We start from the raw sequence: 19,541 nt of genomic DNA, 5'->3' as shown, positions 1-19,541 counted from the left end.
GGAGGTGGGTTCCAGCTTAGTTTTATGGGCTGGTCTAGGGGACCTCCAGAAGGGGTAGAGGAATTTCTCAAGTTCTGTTTACATTCTGATATGGGGCTTTCAAGGGCATTAAGCTCTGTTCTCATTCTGATATGGGGCTTTCTAGGGCAATAAGCTGTCCCCTGCCCCCCCAACTGAGGTAAGGTAAAGTTCAGCTCTTATTCACAGGGGCCTGAGATGGCTGTACTTGTGCTAACGCTGAACTTAAGGTGCAATGGCATTAATTTTCTCAGCCTCCACATTTGGTATTCCCAATGCTGCAAAGCTTATTATTATTTAAAAAAATAATCTTCACGGTCATGATCTGGTACAGGTATCAACATACTGGTTGTAGTTGTCTGATGTCCTTTCCTGTAGCAGCTGCTGGGCTCTTATATTGAGAGTAGCCTTTGCTGCCACATCGGACAGTAGTCTTATGACAGATGTTCTATACTTGATCGAAGGAGCACAGATGAAAATAACAGTTTCTCCATGCTTGTGAGACCACAGTTGAAAATGAGCAGTTGTCTCCCTTCCAGACAACTGCTATTAAACTCATAGAACCTTGAAATACTTTGGAGCCTGTCCTACACTAGAATGAGGCCCCCATATTTCTTGAGGCAGGCTAGTTCCATACTACTAAAACACAAGAAGGGGCCAAATTCCTTTTCTGAAAATTATTTACAAAAGCAGGAAGGTACCAGAATTGACCTGTGGGTCCTAACTGTCCATCCCTGCCCTACGGTATTATTTTAATATTGGCGTAACCTTCCATGATATGGGTATGGTATGGTTTACTTAAGCCTTTTGCTCCCAAGGTATTCTGTATGTTTTCAGCCTTTTGTTATTGAAAAACCTACAATGCCAAGAATTCCACTGCAGGCAGTCTTCTCAGTGCAGTGGTTAATATCCCCCAGGGGCTAGTTTTCCATTAATTACTACCTCTCCCCACCTGATTGGGCTTTCAGGCTTTCTCTTTCCAAACCAGAGGGTCTCAGCAGTCTATATTTCCTCCACTATATGTTGTCTCATGTGTGTCCTATTTTATCAGAGAGGCTACATGGCAGCCTTTGATGAGTGTGCTGTTTTTGTTTTTTTTTTTTCTTTTATGGTCATATCTGTACCTCATTTATAGAAATTCTGCAAAAAATCTTCAGCATTAGGATGATTCTTTTACATGGCTTGGGAGATCAGTGAAGTTCATTTCTCATATTTTTATATTTCCTAAGTCCTAAGACAGAAAAGGAGAGATGTTTTTCATTCTACTTTTCCTGAAAGACCTGTTCATTTACTTTTTCAGGACATATTGCTATTCTAATGTCATTTAATTGTGCAAGGTTTGAACTATACTCCAGCTTCTGCCTTTCTTCACTGGACCGAGTGAACAAAGAATCATCATTAAGCAGTTTTATTTTTGCCTTTTCATTTCTAACTTGTATTATTCTGTTTTGCTTGAATCTGGTAATGAATAGAAATGTTTCGGCTTTGTATCCCTTCCTTTTATGTACATTTTTGTTTTTGCAATTCTGAATTTGAAATTAGATTCTTTTGTGATTTTAAGTTTATGTTAGTAGAGGTTTGTGTGTGTGTGTGTGTGTGTGTGTGTGTGTGTCAAAATTGGTGCATTCTATAGAGATTTGGGACGTGCTTAACCAACACCCCAAATATTCAAACAGTATTATTTGATAGAAACTACTAGAAAACAGTTTGGCTTAAGAGAACGGGTTTGTCTTGTATCAGACTTTCTCAATGTACATGCATTGCTATTGCTATGGTTTTGATAGATGTCAGGAAGCGGGGATGATGGAAGAGAGGTGGGAAAAATATAATGGCATTTATTTCTTCTCTTATATACTGTGGATTAAGAGACAGTGTTCCAAATGACAGAACAACAGGGGTGTTTATGTATTTTACTTAAAATGATAAAGAGGTGGGTAGAGACATGGGTGAAATAAAGGGGATTAAAAGGTATAAACTTGCAGTTACAAAATAAGTAAGTCATGGAGATGAAAAGTATAGCATAGGGAATATAGTCAATAGTGATGTAGGAAAGATGTTAGGGTTCATAGTTGATGGACAAGAACGAGTTCTTGAGATGTCTTTGGTGCAAAAAGATAGTTTTATTAAAGCACTGGGACAGGACCTATTGGCAAAAAGAATTGCACGAGGTCAAAAAGAATGGCCTGTTTTATACTCTCAAGCTGGGAGGGTATTAGGAATAGTATAAGTCTCTTAAGGAATTTTGGAACCAGGTTTTCCACTTTGAGGGTGCTAGCTATTGTGCGGGAAAAGTCATTCATTCTTATCTAATAAATCCTGAGTCATGAGACCCTTCAGATATATTTCAATGGGTGATATACTAAGGGGATGTTTACCAACATATATCTTGGGGGAGTAGAGATAAAGGAAGTTTCCAAGGGATTTTTATATGTTAAAGTAGACTTACAGAATCCTGGGGAGTTAGGCAAAGATTGCTTATTGCCTTTAGCAAATTAGTAACATTGATGCGCTGAGTTCCTAGAGGAATGTCACTCTTCCTGTTTCAAGGACTTGTCAATGGGCTGTAGGTTGTAAGGAAATATAATAATTTTTCTTCTGCCTTTGTTTTCCCACATCAAATAATATTTAATAATGTAATATGGTGACAGATGGTGACTACACTTATTGTGGTGAGCACTGAGTACTATATAGAATTGTTGAATCAATATGTTGTACAACTGAAACTATATAACCGCATGCTAATTATATTTCACTTAAAAAATATATAATAAGAATGAAAAATAAAATTTCTTTTTTCCACATGACATAAAAAAAGAGATGAGCAAAGCAATACCTACCTGTAAAACTCACAAGAAGAAAGTGATAAGCAAGAGGATATACTAAATTCCTCAAATTAAAAGGGGCTAGTAAGTTGGCATTATTTGAAGTTAAAAATCAAGAAATGGAGATATCAGCCTATTATTGAGAATTATAGCAGTCACCAACATAGAAATCAAAATAGAGTTGAAATGGTCCTCTTAGGGATAGAACTAAAAATGAGTAAGGGATGTATTAGTGTCTTTCAATTTCATTTAGTATTATTTTTTACCATGGATTTGTATTGCATTTTATTAATAATAAAAAAGTCCTATTTAACATCAAATGTCTTATTATAATTACTCTTTGTAATCTTTTCTCTATATAGGAGCAGTAAAATGCCAAAATCATATTATCACGTGCTTCTGTTTGTGTATGTATAAGAGAAGTAGCATGCATGTATATGTATATATGATAATTACTAAATCTTAAAAACAAACACAAGTCATAAAACATTACATCATACAGAAAAAATCCTGTTTCATATATGTTAATAAATAAAATCTAGGATGATGGATAAATATAATAAGAAATATAGATATAAGCAAAAAGTAGCTAGTAAGTAATTCAAATTTCAGAGAAGATTTCAGATTAGTCTGCTACCATTTATATTCTGTGGCTTTTAGTATCCAAAGTGGACTACAAAATATATGAAAGCAGAATATAGCTATCATGTAGAGTGCTTTTTTGAAATTGTTGCCAGATGAACTGGGGAGACCATGGGACGCTGACGCCTCAACCCAGCCTGTCCTAAAGATGACACTGAAGGCCCTTGGTCTGTCACCAAAAAAAAATCAGGGATAGACACAACAAAGCAGAGCAACACAAGCAGGGGAATTATTAAAGTGAAAGTACACTCTTGAGATGTGAGAGGGCAGATATGAGAGTGAGAGAAAGTTCCCTGCAACCCAGGGTTTCAGGTGTCTTTCATCAACAATTATTAACAAGGGGGTGGAATTATCGTACTTAAGGCAGGGATTTCTTGGAAGCAGGATTTCATGCTTTATTTTCTTCCATATTTGTTCAAAGTTTTCCTGTCTTGTCACTCACCATCTTGGGGCCTCTCTGGTCTAATCCAGCCCCTTGTGGAGTGCTGCCAGGACAGGCCTCTGATTTTCCAGGGAGCTGGCCATGATTCCCTCTCTGTTGGCCTTCAGGCTTCCTGTTAGAACCTAGCTAACGACCTATCTAACAAAATGACAGATAGCATTTAATTTTACTTCAAAAAATGATTAAGAAGATTAGGGATTTCATCTAACCAATTGCAGTTCACTGCTTGGCATTTAATTTTTTTTCTATTTAATTACTTTATAATCTGATGAAGGAACAAAAAAAATATTTCATTTGAAGATCAGGGTCACATGTATTGAAACTTTCTCCATAGTTGTTTCTCATATCCTCAAACTTAGAAAGGTAACCACATCACAGAAAATTGCATTACATTTATCCCTAATTGGCCTCAGGTTAACTGCTTTGGGTAGGATAGGAGGAGAGAGATATTATGGATCTATCAGCTGCAGAGCTGAATAGTCATTTGAATACTAGTGGTGTCACATTTGCATATCATTTTGGGATATGTCTGCTCCCAACGCCTCAGGTGTGACTTAATGGAAACTATCAAGTTTAAGGTTTTGCAACACAAGGCTGATCAGGAATATCTGAAACCCATGGTAAATTGCAGTAGAACTATTGCAAGGAGACTACAGACCATCCTGATGTGAGCTATTGTCCCTGCAAGCTGTCATTGTTAAGTGACCTGTCAGATGCTGCAGGATGCAAAAGGGTACAAAATTTATTTCTCTTGTTAGTTAATATATCACAAAAGTAATGCATACTAAAGTTCTTTTTAAAAATCATACCTGGCATTTCACCTGGCAATTTTGCTTAAAATAATATATGTTATGTATGATCAAAAAGTACAGAATTGATGAAGATTTTGAGTAATTGAACCCAGTTGAACATATATCCCAATATCTGAGACTGAATAAACAAATTATGATGCATCTGTACAATGGGTAATATGCAACCATTAATAAGAAGATGTAGATGTGGACACAGGGTCATCACATATGGTTAAGATTAAGGGAAATAGAGATTTCAAATGATGTGATCCATTTTCCACAGACAAATATAACCACATGATATTATTTTGACTTATGTATACTTTCAAAATAATCTATACTGAATCAATGGTAATGACTTTATAGATATATTTTTAGAAGCTTAGAATAAGGGGTTTAGATGAGAGCATGAAAGAGATCATTCTGGTCATACATTTAAGCATATCAGTTTGCACAGTTTTCAGAAAACACAACATCCACCATTTTTTACTTTAAATTGAAGGTATTATAGGAAAAAGTCATCTTGCCAACTTTTAGTAGCATAACAAAGCAATGATTTTTAAGAGCTCGGCAATAACACATGGATATGCAATGAAAATTTTAAAACATGCATTGACTTTTAAGACGATGCCTGTTGAATATTAAGCACCTCAAATTGCTAGTGCCTAAAGCACTTCATTTAGCAAAATGTATATAAACTTTCAAACCATTTTCAGGCACTAGTTTTAAAAAACGAGAAGCAAGATAGAGAAGGAAGTTTACTACAAAATATTTGGTTTCACAATAAATTGTTTTAGCCATTACCTGTATTGAAACTTTGTCTCTGAGATGGGTGAAGTTAGAAAAAAGGTAGTCAGATTAGTATTTGCAGGGTTTGAGAATTTAAATGAAGTTCAAGCACACTTTTAAACATGTTCTCAATAATTTCGAAAGCATTTACAATATGCCTTTTAGTTAGTATACATGATTTGCATTTATAACATAAAAATATAAGAAATTTGATAAGAGGTAAACAGCAATAAAATAATCTCAAATAATTGAGTTTTATGCATATCTTTCAACCTTAGTTTATACAGTTCAGTGTTCTCAGAGATTGATGTGCATTACAAATGTTCCTTTCTTTTATATATGTACATAACATGATGCTCCTAGTATGATAATTAATCCATTATGAATGAATAAAAGGATCGTTAATTTAGACTACATATTTCTTGGTATATTATAAAGAGAACTTAAAAGACATTGTTTTAACAAAATCTAATATACCATATTAAGGTTTGGAGTCAGAAAGGCATTCTTTGCATCCTGGCTACACTAGGTACAACTGTGTGACCTAAGATAATCGTCCGAGCCTCAGTTTATATATATGTGAAAAGGACAAAATAATACCATTTCTACAAAGTTATTTTAAAGAGTAAATGAGATAATGTTGGGAAAACACTGAGTATAATGCCCAATTATTTGCTATTTGCTCCATGTATGACAGTTAGTATATTAACACGATTATTAGTTATTGTGGCATTAGTACCCACAGTCTGATAGCCATTGTAATAAACCAGAGAGGCAAGAGCTATCATTCCCTAATTTTTCTGGCTTCTATTCATACTAACTCTCAAGAATTTTTCAAGTATATCATTTGACTTTTTTTTTTCTTTTTTCATTCATGCTCACTCATTTCATGGATAAAAGTAGTTCCATTAGAGTAGCCTAGATTATGGACCACTTGCCACTAAACTTGACGCTTTTTCCTTCTGTATTCTGAAACTTGGAATTCACTTCTTTTGGAACTCATTTCATTCATTTAGCAAATTTTTGTTGAGTGTTTATCACAGGATCAGCACTGGGGTAAGAGTGTTGAGGTTAGAGAGGTATGGACTTCAGGATACTAACCTGTATGTGAAAAAGCCTGAGCCACCAGTCAGACCATGGTAAGATCCCAGCGGTCACAGTGGGCATACTTATTCCTATTCATCACTTGTCTTTCTTCTCTATCTCTATCTCTATATAGAAGATTTTGTCTTCTTGGAAATATGAATTACAACTGCCTTCTGTGCTAAAGTTTGATGACTTCAATCAAATCTACTTTAAAATACATACCTACCAATCTGTGACAATTTTTACTTTATTCTAAGGAAGAAAAGACATGAGAGTTTTAAGAAGGTGACTGAAACTTTCAGGTTTATATTTTCCCTGGTAATGTTATAAAGGGGGCAGGCAGATAGACAGCATTGCAGTCATCCAGGAAAACAGAGCCTGAAGAGTGACAGAGCCTAGCATATCTACCCTACTTTACTCAGTACCTAGAAGCTTCTGAGAGTTGTTTCTCCCTTTTATTCTCCCACCGCTGTCAGGCATAGTGGCTTTTCAGCCAAAGACTAGATTTATTAAGACAGACTGTATTACCCTACCATCATTTCCATACAAAGTGGTCCTGTCCCATCCTTTCCCTAATCTCTCTCTCTCTGTCTCTCTCTTCCTCTGTCTCTCTCTTTTAAGATTTTATTTATTTATTCATGAGAGGCAGAGAGAGAAGGACAGACGCAGGCAGAGGGAGAAGCAGATTTCCCATAGGGAGACCAATGCGGAACCTGATCCTGGACCCTGGGATTACCCCCTGATCCAAAGGCAGACGCTCAACCGCTGAGCCACCCAGATATATCCGGATATTTCTTTGATAGTAATCCCCCCAAACTCATTCCACAGTCCTAAGAAGGGATGTGTATATAGATGTTTTACTCAAAACTACTGCAGAAATCTCATCAAGGGTGTTGGAATAACTTGTAGCAATTCCACCTGTTACTGCTAACACAGGTCCCTTCTACTATTGAATAAGTTCCCATGGGATATTACAAATCAGAATACAAGTAAGCAAATATTTATTGAGAATACATCCCTTGCCCAATAAAGTGTTAGGTACTAGTATTGTTTCATTTAATCCTCACAACAATACGAATAGCATATCCTGACTTTAAAACTCTTTTTGTTTTCATTATATCATAGCTGTTTGAGAGGAAAACTTGGGGTCCCACTATTAATGATCTTGAGATCTAATTGGAAAGAAATCAACATTTCAATGATGTTGTGCCCAGTCAGCCTGAGGTTCTTTTTCCCTCTGCCCCTCCTACTCATGCTTTCTTTCAAATATAAACAAAAATAAAAATCTAAAAAAATAAGTATATATGACAAACTATTTAAATTTTAAAATAAAGTTTAGATTTCCTACTATTTCTTGAAATAAACAAAAAGAGGAGTGATCTCATGATGCCATGTGGAATCAAAACTGAATAGTATTGTGAGACAAATTCTTTATTTTTGTATTAGATTCACATTTTATTGCTTTAAATGTGGATTTCATTCCTGATTATTTCTGATGGAAATTTTACTGCCTTGATGTGAGCTTGCAGTGATGACTAGAAAAGTATGTCTTTATTTTTATCTATTCCTCAGTCGCTCCTCTGATGCATGGAAAATGAGCTCAGTTTTGCTTAGCAATCTTTTTCTACCTAGATGACTTCAAAACTGAGAAACTATGTCTAAAATAGTTTTTAAATGATTTCACCTTTTCTCATTTCTGGTGAATCGTCCATAGCTTTCATTTTTTGAGCTGTTGCTAGGCAAGGTCTTAACTTTTATTTCTTGTGTTTCTTTAGCTTCTCCATGTTATAAATAAGCTTTGAGCAGAGATCACAGAACACAATATGCCATTTTTACCCTGTGTTAGAGTCTCTCTGTGACATAAGAATAACCAAGTTTAATATTGTTCATTTTCAGTTTTATTAGCAAAAATTCTGCCTAACAATTGAAACATAATGAAAAATATAATTACATGAGTGGATTGCCAGCTGTCTCTTACATTCCTCATGTATCTCCTTGGACAAAATAAAAGTGACTGCAATTATAGTTTAAATCTCAGAAGGATATTAATATGATAGTTTTAGCCATAGCTTTCTTATTTTTCATAAAGTTATGTTAATAAAAAGGATGGCTCTGGTAATTTGTGCAGTATTACATTTTGTTAGTAGTTACTAGTACTTGATATAGTCTATATGACATAATGACATAAAAGAATCTTTCTGGGACATACAGCTTTCCAGAGCAAAACCTCATTGAACATCATCCTTAGTTATTAAATGCTTTCTGATAATATATCATGCTAGTTGTGCCTACTTATGTTCTTCTTGGCAATAATTTATTTCTTTAGCTATGGTGTTATGTTTTTCAAATTTAATGACTTTATCATATAAACTAAAAATTAGAAATTCTCAACATTCACTGGTTTTAAAATTAAAAACATAAACGTTATCCATTGTTCTGCAAACTAGCATAAATATGTTAAAGAGAATAAGTAATGTTAAAAATTTCATGAATTATCTTTTTCAGAGTACATTGAAAATGTATAAGGAGTGTTTTATGATAGGTTTATATTTGTACTGTTAATCCTCGACAAACCAAAAAGTCCAAGTAGCTTTATTTTTTTTAAATATTTTATTTATTTATTCATGAGAGACACAGAGAGAGAGCGGAGATGCAGGCAGAGGGAGAAGCAGGCTCCATGCAGGGAGCCTGACCATGGGACTTGATCCCAGGTCTCCAGGATCACACCCTGGGGCTGAAGGCAGTGCTAAACCGCTGAGCCACCCAGGCTGCCCCCAAGTAGCTTTAAAAGAGAAAATTGTATGGCTTTATATCTTTTTTTTTTAAGTCCATCTATGTAGAGTCAAAGTGCTTTTTCATTTGCTACGATTAGATTGTCATTATGATTTACATCTGCCTTTTAACTCAGTATGTATTACTATTTTTAACTATAAAGCCTGAGGATGCTGATGTTCATTTCAAGGTTAATTGATAAGCACAAAATGAACATATGAATGTGCACATTAAATATATGTGTCAAGTCCTTTTATAAGGAGTAGTGATTAACCAATAAGTGATGATATGCATGCATGTTGTATGTATCTGATTTACATACAACAGCAGTAGCAACCAATAATTGAGAACTTTATTTGTGGTAGATGCTATATTAAATGGAACACATTGTTGTTATAATTTATTCTTCACTAAAACCCTATGTGTTATTTATTATACACTCTATATTACAAATGAAGAATTGAGCCACATGTTCAGCAAATTAGCCCCAAAATACCCATCTAATCTTTGATAGACCCTCAGCCACAATTCTAGGATATAATGCTAAGTTGTCTTAATACTTAATATTTTGTCCCCTGTCTTTTATATAAATATATTTATGAAATCCAACCAAAGTTTAGAATATTTCTATTTTCTTCTAATAGTAGAACTGAAAGATTAGTATAGGTGTGCTAGTTGTAATAGCTCTGATGAAAGAAGAAGGCTTGTGAATAATCATTTCTACAAATTAGATATAAAGTAACCCAGTGTTTTCTAGAAGACATCGCTTTTAAGTAGTGTGATAAACTACATGTATTTCAAATAAACTTTAAAGAATCAACAATATCTGACATATCCTTACATTTGGTGACAATGTGTTGTTATGTTTCCATATAACTGTCAACATGTTTTCTTTGAGAGATTAGAAGTGTGTCTTTTCAATAAGTTATAATGAATAAACTCCTCTAGATTTCTTGCCCACCTTTTAAAGTGTATTTATTTATTTATTTATTTATTTATTTATTTATTTATGATAGTCACAGAGAGAGAAAGAGAGAGAGGCAGAGACATAGGCAGAGGGAGAAGCAGGCTCCATGCACCGGGAGCCCGATGTGGGATTCGATCCTGGGTCTCCAGGATCGCGCCCTGGGCCAAAGGCAGGTGCCAAACTGCTGGGCCACCCAAGGAACCCTTGCCCACCTTTTAGAGTCTTAGGGTATTTTACAATGGATAGTGGGAGGGTTTTTCTTAGATAGGCTTTTATTTTTCATGCACACAATTTTAGAAATAGATGACTGAAAGTAGCAAATATTCTACTTACCATATGAAAAGGAAATAGTATTCCAGTTCTTCCAGTCATGAGACTAAATTTTGAAGTTTATAGTTTAGGAATCTTCTATGAATTGTTATGAAATTGAAATTATCTTTCACCATATGTAATGTGGTAATGAAGTAAATGTAATTGTGATCAGTATATATATAAATGACAAGTAGAAAGAACCGTTGTGCATTTCTCTTCTCAACAAAGCTGGTTCTAATTGTTGCAAACAGCCATATAGGGGGTTATATTAAAATTTTAGTTATTCTTATATTTCTTTTCTTAAGTTGTACTTCAGCTGCATTGGAAATATCCCTTTATTTGATTAAAAGAACATTTTTATACATTGTCTGAACATTTTTCTATAATGTTCTACATAAACATTGTTTTAAATATTTTATTTATTTCTTTTAGAAATAACACAAGAGGAGGAGCAGAGGGAGAGGGAGAAGCAGACTCTACACTGAGCACAGAGCCCAATGCAGGGCTTGATTCCAGGACCCTGAGATCATGACCTGAGCTGAAACCAAGAATCAGATGCTTAACCAATTGAGCCATTGAGGCACCTCTATACAAACATTTTTATACAACATCTTCTGTATGTTTTAGAAATCATTTTAGATGCTGCTCATAGACCTTAATCAATAATAAATGCTTAGCACTGTTAGGTTAGAGTTACAATTAATAGAGAGGCAGGATAATAGTTTACAGTGCAAGAAAATTCCATTTTTATTGGAAAAATGAATACAAAAATGGTATTCATTTTATTCAAGTTATTTTTTCCTCCATAATGATAGTAACAAACACTTTGATAAATGAAAGATTAGTTGTAAACTTCATGATATTAAATTGTGGAGACAATTGGCCAATGCATTCTTAGTTCATGATTTTGGTTTATTAACTATCATGTTGTTTTTTTCAATTTTGGCTTTGTATAAAAATTATCTCCAGAATTTCCAGAAAATATCCATCCTTGGATTCCATTAAGTCGGAAGCAAAGTCTGAGAAATGATTTAAACATTTTCTTAGTGGTTTCATGTGAAATAATTTTTTAGACACTTGTCCATCTTAATTAGATTGTCTTCCTTTGACAATAGGTCCTTGTAGAACTCTAGGCAATGTTACTCTCAATGTCCAATCAATTCACTTGTCTCTTGATTTTGGATTATCTTTTGAAAGGTAAAATATGCTTTCTTCTCTTTGAATTTCATACAGGTCACATGTTTATCCATCATACTTAATTCCATATGGTTCTGTGTATAATTAGAGAAGGAAAAGAGAGAGGGGGAGGCAAATCATAAGATAGTCTTAACTATAGAGAACAAATAGGGTTGCCGGAAGGCATGTGGGTGGAGGATGTCTATGTGGATGATAGGGATTAAGGAGGGCACTTGTGTTGAGCACTGGGAGTTACATGAAGGGATGAATCACTAAATTCTACTCCTGTAACCAACATTGCACTATGTGTTAACTAAGTAGAATTTAAATAAAAGCTTGAACCAACAAAAAAAGAAATTCAACCTTCTTTGGGGAATGATACAAGATTTGATAAAAGAGAGAAAAAGAAGCAGTTTATTTTCTTTTTAGTTGTGTAAATTTTGGACCACATGATCTTGTGTCAGTCCTAATGTAGCACTGTAATTACAAGATATTGTTAGTTTGGATAACCTATACTTAATTGGGAGAACCTATACTTAATCGATTAAGAGTAGGGATAATACTCAAGCAAAAAACTTCCCTCATTATATTATTATTAATTTATTCTAAAGTTCTGTTCTATTTATTCTGTAATTAAAACAATAAAAAAATCTAAGAATCCTTGGTATGAATGCCTTCAGGGACAGCATCTAGGGGCTTCTGAAAAGACCATAGCTAAGCTTGGTAGGAGAAGAACTCCTAGGTATAGATCAACGAACAAGCCAGGCTTGCTTAATCTCTGGGTCCCAAGATACAGAAAGAGAGAAGAAAAGAAGAAAACACTGGCTGGTCCATGTTTGAGCAAGGTCCCTAAGATCAACCTTCTCAAGTCTGTCCATAGTTTTCTCTTTCTCCTCTCCCTTTATAGATAATACCCCTAAATGGAAAGTACTAACCTTCTCAGATATGAAACAAAATGTGGTAATTATAGAATAACTAGATCGATTTCTGCATATCAAGTAACCAATCTCATGACATTTTAGCAAATTTTTTATAGACCTACATATATCAAACTGTTTGTTCTTTTTATTTACTATGCTACAAGACTCATGCAAAAGATAATTTTTAAATATAAAGAGAAGGAAAGGATTTCTGCAGTCCATTTATGACATCTGAAATATTTGAGGAAAAATCTCCATATAAATGCAAAGGCAATATGTAGCAAAAACAGACAAACAAAAAAGCCCCCAGGATTTAACAATGCCAGAATGCCAGAATACTGGAGAAATTTCCATTCCCTGGTAGGGTTGTGACGAAGCTTGGAGGGTGGAGAACCCTCTCTTTGATGCTGATTCCCAGGATCACTTGATGAGAGAGGCCCTGAACAGATTCTCTCTCATAACCCTCAGGAGCAACCAGCCCTGCTGAAAAATGCCTTAATCTTGAACTTCTAACCTCCAGAACTGTTAAAAGATAAATTTCTGTGGTTTAAACCCAGTATGTACTAATCTTTTGGTTGACCTAACAAACTGATACAATAATGGTGAAGTCATATAATGGGTTATATTAATTAGTCAGTATTATTCCTGGAGGAGGACCCTGCCTAAACCTGTTAACATGGCCCTGACAGTGCTGATCCATACAAGAATACTCAACAATTGCTAAGAAATAAACTACTTCGGTGTCTAATGGAATATAAGAGGGTACCACAGGTATATGCTTAAATAATATGTAAAAGATTTTAAAAAATCACATTTGCTTCAATTAACACTTGTAAAGAAGGACCGTATCTTCAATCTAGAAATAGTTTATTAAATCTATGAGTGACAATAAGACAAGCACTGTGATTAGAAATGCTATAATTATTGTGGGGTGCATAGGTGGCTCAGCTGGCTGAGCCTCTGAGGCATGAGCTCGAGGTCAGGTAACTGAGCCCCGTGTCAGGCTCCACACTCAGCGAGGAGTCGGCTTGTGATTATCTCTCTCCCTCTATCCCCCCATGTCCCGCCTGCATGCATACAGTCTCTCCCTCAAATTAATCTTTAGGAAAGGGAAAAGAAATGCTAATATTATTACAAATATGTAAAGTTGACTGTACCTTAGAAATAAGACAATTTCGATCATCTGGAGTCATTTTATATCTGTATTTTTCATGAAGATTAAGTAAATGTATTTCCTATTACAGCATTTAAAAGTTAGTTAAGTGGAATACATGGACTAAATATAGAAAATAATTATATCTAGCAAATATTTGTTTAGGTTTTTCCAGTTTTAAAATATAGATGTTGGTAGAATATAAATCCTGCGTGCATTACCCACTGCAACTGAGCTCCATTCTTTTCCAGTGTCATTTCCAGTTCCCTGTTGCCATAGTTGCTGCTAAGAAAATGCATTTTTCTAAAAGATTTATAAATAATGATTGCAATGTTTTTAGCTCTTTGTAGTGAAATACAATATCCAATGCCTCTGAGAAGAATATAAATCCAAGCACTAGGGAGCCATTCAGGTCACACTGGAGTCTTGTTACAAGTAGGACAAGAAAAGTGTCTCGCTGGTATACATTAATGTGCACTCTCCTGCTCACTCAAAAGATAAATTCCATGTAGTTAGGTTTTGAAGACATATATAAGACTGTCTTTAAGCTTTATATCTACTTTTGTTATTCCAACATCTTGTCAAACAGAAAAAGGTTGTGTTTATTAACCCTTCTCTTTACTGATACTGCTTACTGTCATCATCCTTCCAAGTGCTAAGATAAAATGTTTAGTTTATAAATGAACAGGTTTACCAAATGCATGGATTCTTAATATCTCTGAAAATTAGATATATTCTAATTTTTATTGTAACAGGGAATCACAGGTATTCTATACTTGATAAATTTATTATAAATATGGCTCATGATATAGATGGAAAGCAAATATTCAAGAACCATTGCCCGCCTTATTTTTTCTCCAAAAATCAGCCACTCTTTACTAATTGAATAAGTTATTCTACATGTAGTGTATGCCATCTGATTGCATTTACCAAAAAAAAATACAAAAAACAAAAAACAAAGAATAATGATAAAATAGCATAAATGTTTACCATCCAGAAATAAGGAAGAATTTAATGTTTTTGATACACACACACATGCACAGACACACACATATGTATGCATATGTGATATAAAGGTATGTGGCATAAGCACACATTCCTTGACTACTCTAGGCTATGATAATAGCAAAACAAAATTTTAGTGGGTTAAAACACTTTTCCCTTATACTCCATACTTTTCAATGGAAAGGTTTGCTTCCCTTAGTCCCTCAGGGATCCTAGGCTGGCGGAAGTTCCACCATGTCATTGTGAGGTATCGAGTTTTACCATTACAGAAAATGGGCTAGTAGTGCTGCAGGGATCCACACCAGCAATTAAATTATTTGGCCATAGTTCATTAGCCACAGTTAGTGACATAACACCAAGTGATGGAGAAGTGCTTTCCTTCCATATATCCAAAAAGAGTATAAATGTGAATAAGCACTAGAAAGATCAATCATGACATTCTTCTGCATAAATATTCATTCTTTTCTTCCATTTCTGATTCTTTCTTGTTTGCCTCTCAAAATTCCATATGACATATGTAGTAAACTTAACCTGTGCTTATTTATATCTTGATCAAGAGTGTGTCAATTACAGTATTCATATTTTCACGTTAACAGACATCTATCTCATTTTTTGGGTATCTCCAAATTTCTATTATATGGATTTCTGGAAAAATTCTCCACTTATCCCCTTCTCTGCTTTTTCTTTTAATGACATGAGATATGTAATTGTCATAGTGCTTGGCATTATGAATTATCGTTTAGTATTTTTCTTTCTGTCTTGTATGTGTTTTCATTTGGAAAAAAATAAGTTCCCCAAAATTTTAGCTCATTATCTTTTGGTCATAATTGCTACTATTCTCATTTGGATCCCATTTTTGCTATACCTTGGGAAAATTCCTCAATTTCTTATTTGCTGACTTTTTTCCCCCTTCGAATTCTACATTTTGGTTCTATATTTTGGTTCTACTTTGAATCTACATTTTGATTCTACAATTTCTTACTTGGTGTCTTTTTTTTCCCCTACTGATTCTACATTTGGTTCTACATTTTTCTCTTCTAATTCTACAATTTGGTTCCACATGCAGAGTGTCTTATTTTCCTATATCTTCTATATCTCCTACATGAGAATTTGGAAAGGAAAGGAATCAAGCTTACAAGCTCAATGCAGTGGTTTGATACAAAACTAAAAGAAAATTCTTTTGATACAATATAAGTATATTTAAAAAGCATACTGAATTTAAAGGTGTGTGGTCTGGATTAAGTTTCCAACTCTAACTGGCTATGTGTTTTAGAGAAATAATGTAATGGAGTTGAATTTTTATTTGAGAATTCAAAAGAAAAAGGAAATAACAGCTTAAGACTTATTAAATAGAAAAATATGGGCCACATGCTAAAATATAATGACTACTTGATATAGGTTTGCTCATTTTCTTCTTCTTTTCAATTTTTTTTTCTTATCTAAAATTCTGATGCATACAGAAACTCTGCTAAGTATTTATATGTGAATCGTGTTATGATACTTTTAGGCTTTTGATCTTTGCTGGCAATCATTTAAGTTGATGTCATTGGAAGTAAATAAAATACCCATTTAAAAATAAACAAAATTATCATTTCATGGATTCTTAAAAGTTGAACTGTATTTTTGAATTAAGAGTATATCAAAAATAGACAACGTAGAATTTGAGGAACCAATAGTATAAATTAATACTAAGATCTTTGTTGACTTTCTATTTTCTATTCTTTTAACATTATTTTATGGCACTCTTTTTTTTTTTTTTTTATGATAGTCACAGAGAGAGAGAGAGAAAGTCAGAGACATAGGCAGAGGGAGAAGCAGGCTCCATGCACCGGGAGCCCAATGTGGGATTCGATCCCAGGTCTCCAGGATCGTGCCCTGGGCCAAAGGCAGGCGCCAAACCACTGCGCCACCCAGGGATCCCGGCACTCTTTATTTTTAACTCACAAAACTCCACATTTCATTTCAAACTGTTCGGGTTGTACCACAATTTTAGTTGACCATAGTATGCTTAATGGGGAGGTATAGTCCTATCCCTATTAACATAACTACAGTTTTATTTCAATCTCCCACCTGTATAATAAAATGTCAAATAATTTTCTTAGTATTAAAGAAAATTTATGGCAGCTATTAAACTCCATCTGCTGGGGACACACTGTTGAATAGGGTGCCATCCCTACCTTACTCAGTTGGATGGATCTGGAGTTATACCTGCGCTGGGCTAAAAGGGGTCCTGTAGCCAAGTAGTAATGTCCTACTGTATGAAGGTTTTGTTGAACTGAGATAGAAGTTTGCCAGAGCTCCTGATCATTGGCAACTCAGGAGTAATAGACATTTTGGGGAGCAAGTGAAGTATGGAACACAAATTCTAAGAACTGTAAGTAAGTGAGTGTGGCTGGAACATTTAAGAAATCCTGATACTGTAGGGAAGGCAAGAAGAAAAGAAAGCAAGAATTATAGGTAGGGCATATGGTAAAGGGATTCAGGTGCTAATTCTTGAGCTTGGACTTTGAAAGCAATAGGTCACCGTTGTGGATGAATTCAAGTATCCAAGGAAAGTTGTAAAGTACATGTTAACCTCTCTTGAACATAGCATATGATGGCTGGAAAATGTATCACCTAATAATTACTGCGACTGATAGTGCATCCACATTTATGTCGACTGGGATTTTCATCTGCTGCATTGTGTCTAATGAATCACACAGTTTAAGATCCCCCTTCCAGCCTTGTATATGTTTTCATTAATTTCCACACTGTTTTGGTTCACAAAATATTTAAGATTGCTTACAAAGCATTAAAAAAATTAAGCAAACAAAGTCAACCAATAAGAAATAAAACCCCTCTTAATATTACCATCAGACAGTAATTCCTCCTGGAAGTTTTTCATGAGTTTTCCCTTTAGGAGTAAGAGATAAATTAGCTAGGAGCAAATGACCAAAAGAAAGGATAAAGGAACACTCTTTTGAGAAATATGGAAAATGGCAAAAGAGATTAATTTTGTGTGGTTCTTCATAGTAAATAAAGATTTACCTCAGAGTTTTTAAACTCTGGAATGTTCTTATTTCAAACAGAACTTAATAGAAAACATCTTACTGTATATTCATTAAATAAGAAATTCAACTAGCATGCCCACTCTGGAGACAAAAATAGGCCTGAGTATAAGCCCCAGAATCCAAGTTGTCAGTAGTAACCAAGATTGCCCACCAAGCAATTCCTCAGAACACAAACATACCTTCTTGATCCTGCAAGCGTTATTGTTAGCATGAGATTTAAAAAACAACAACACAAGTTTCTTTGTCAACTGTGCATTATGAAGCTCATGGTTAATATAAATGTTAATCAGGGTTATGATAGTAGCTCCAGGGATTATGGTAATCGCATAGCATATAACGCAAGCATTAATGTTTCAATTTAAGTGTAAATATGTAGTTAATGAGGAGTACAGTCACTTAACAAACTGTTTTTGTACACAAGTTTAGAAATGTCAGGGCTATAAATTCATTATCTTTCAAATTTTCCTTTTGAAAATAAAAACATCTATTTTGTATTAGTGCCTGAATTAAGATATTTTATTATAGCAAGGGGGAAAAAAAGAACTGAAGAAAAAATGCATGATACTACTACCACTCTGTGAAAACCTCTTCACATCTTGGTCGTACTGGGCAAGTTCCATTCCAGTTCATGTATATATAGATCTTCCTTGACTTACAATGGGGTTATGTTTGATAAATCTGCCATAAATTGAAAATACCATAAGTCAAAAATACTTTTAATACATTTAGCCTACTGAACATCATAGCTCAATCTAGCCTACCTTAAACATGCTCAGAACACTTATATTACCTACAGTTGGGCAGAATTATATAACAAAGCCTATTTTAAAATAAATTATTACAGGGATGCCTGGGTGGCTCAGTGGTTGAGCATCTGCCTTTGGCTCAGGTCATGATCCCCAGGGTCCTGGGATCAAGTGCTATATCAAGTTCCTCACAGGGAGCCTGCTTCTGCCTCTGCCTATGTCTCTGCCTCTCTGTCTCTCATGAATAAATAAAGAAAATCATTAAAAATAAATAAATAAAATAAAGTATGACATATCTCCCATAATTTATTGAATATTGTACTGAAATTGAAAACCAGAATGGATGTATGGGTACAGAATGGTGGTAAGTATTTAGGTTGTTGACTCTTGTGATGGCATGGCTAAATGAGAGCTGTTGCTCACTACGGCTGCCCAGCATCACAAGAGAGAGTTTCACACTGCAAATTGCTAGACTGGGCAAAAATCCAAATTCAAAGTTTGAAGTACAGCTTCTACTGAATGCATATTGCTTTTGTACCACTGTAAAGTCAAAAAATTATAAATCAAACCATCATAAGTTAGGGACTGTCTGTAGTATTGTTTTTTAATGAAAGGATACAACTATAAATACACCTAAGAGTTGTAACTTAAAAAAGAAAGCTCTGACATTATATTGTAAAAGTACTTGTGTATCAGAAAATAACTATTAATTTTCAAATATTTTAAATGGCAGGGGCATCTGAGTGGTTCAGTTGGCTGAGCGTCCAATTCTTGGTTTTGGCATAGTTCATGGTCTCATGGGTGGTAAGATCTGCTTAATAGGGTCTCTATGCTCAGTGGAGAGTCTGCT

General features: G+C 34.6%; 1 protein-coding gene and 1 long non-coding RNA gene across 11 annotated transcripts in view; one reads left to right on the top strand and one right to left on the bottom strand.

Moving 5' to 3' along the window:
* Nucleotides 1-19,541, top strand: part of LRRTM4 (leucine rich repeat transmembrane neuronal 4) — a 698,247-nt gene that overhangs the window by 202,678 nt on the left and 476,028 nt on the right. The gene's annotated exons all lie outside the window — the stretch shown is intronic.
* Nucleotides 1-19,541, bottom strand: part of LOC144280715 (uncharacterized) — a 106,144-nt gene that overhangs the window by 67,875 nt on the left and 18,728 nt on the right. Inside the window, exon 3 of one of the 8 annotated variants that reach the window (XR_013349117.1) lies at nucleotides 11,361-11,912. The exons of the other annotated variants lie outside the window; for them this stretch is intronic. This is a non-coding gene — a long non-coding RNA (uncharacterized LOC144280715). Of the gene's footprint in view, nucleotides 1-11,360; nucleotides 11,913-19,541 lie in introns of those variants that run through there. 8 annotated transcript variants of the gene reach the window in all.

The sequence above is a fragment of the Canis aureus genome, chromosome 12 (assembly GCF_053574225.1).
Source record: "Canis aureus isolate CA01 chromosome 12, VMU_Caureus_v.1.0, whole genome shotgun sequence".
NCBI lineage: Eukaryota > Metazoa > Chordata > Mammalia > Carnivora > Canidae > Canis > Canis aureus.
This window is presented reverse-complemented; position numbering and strand designations above follow the sequence as displayed.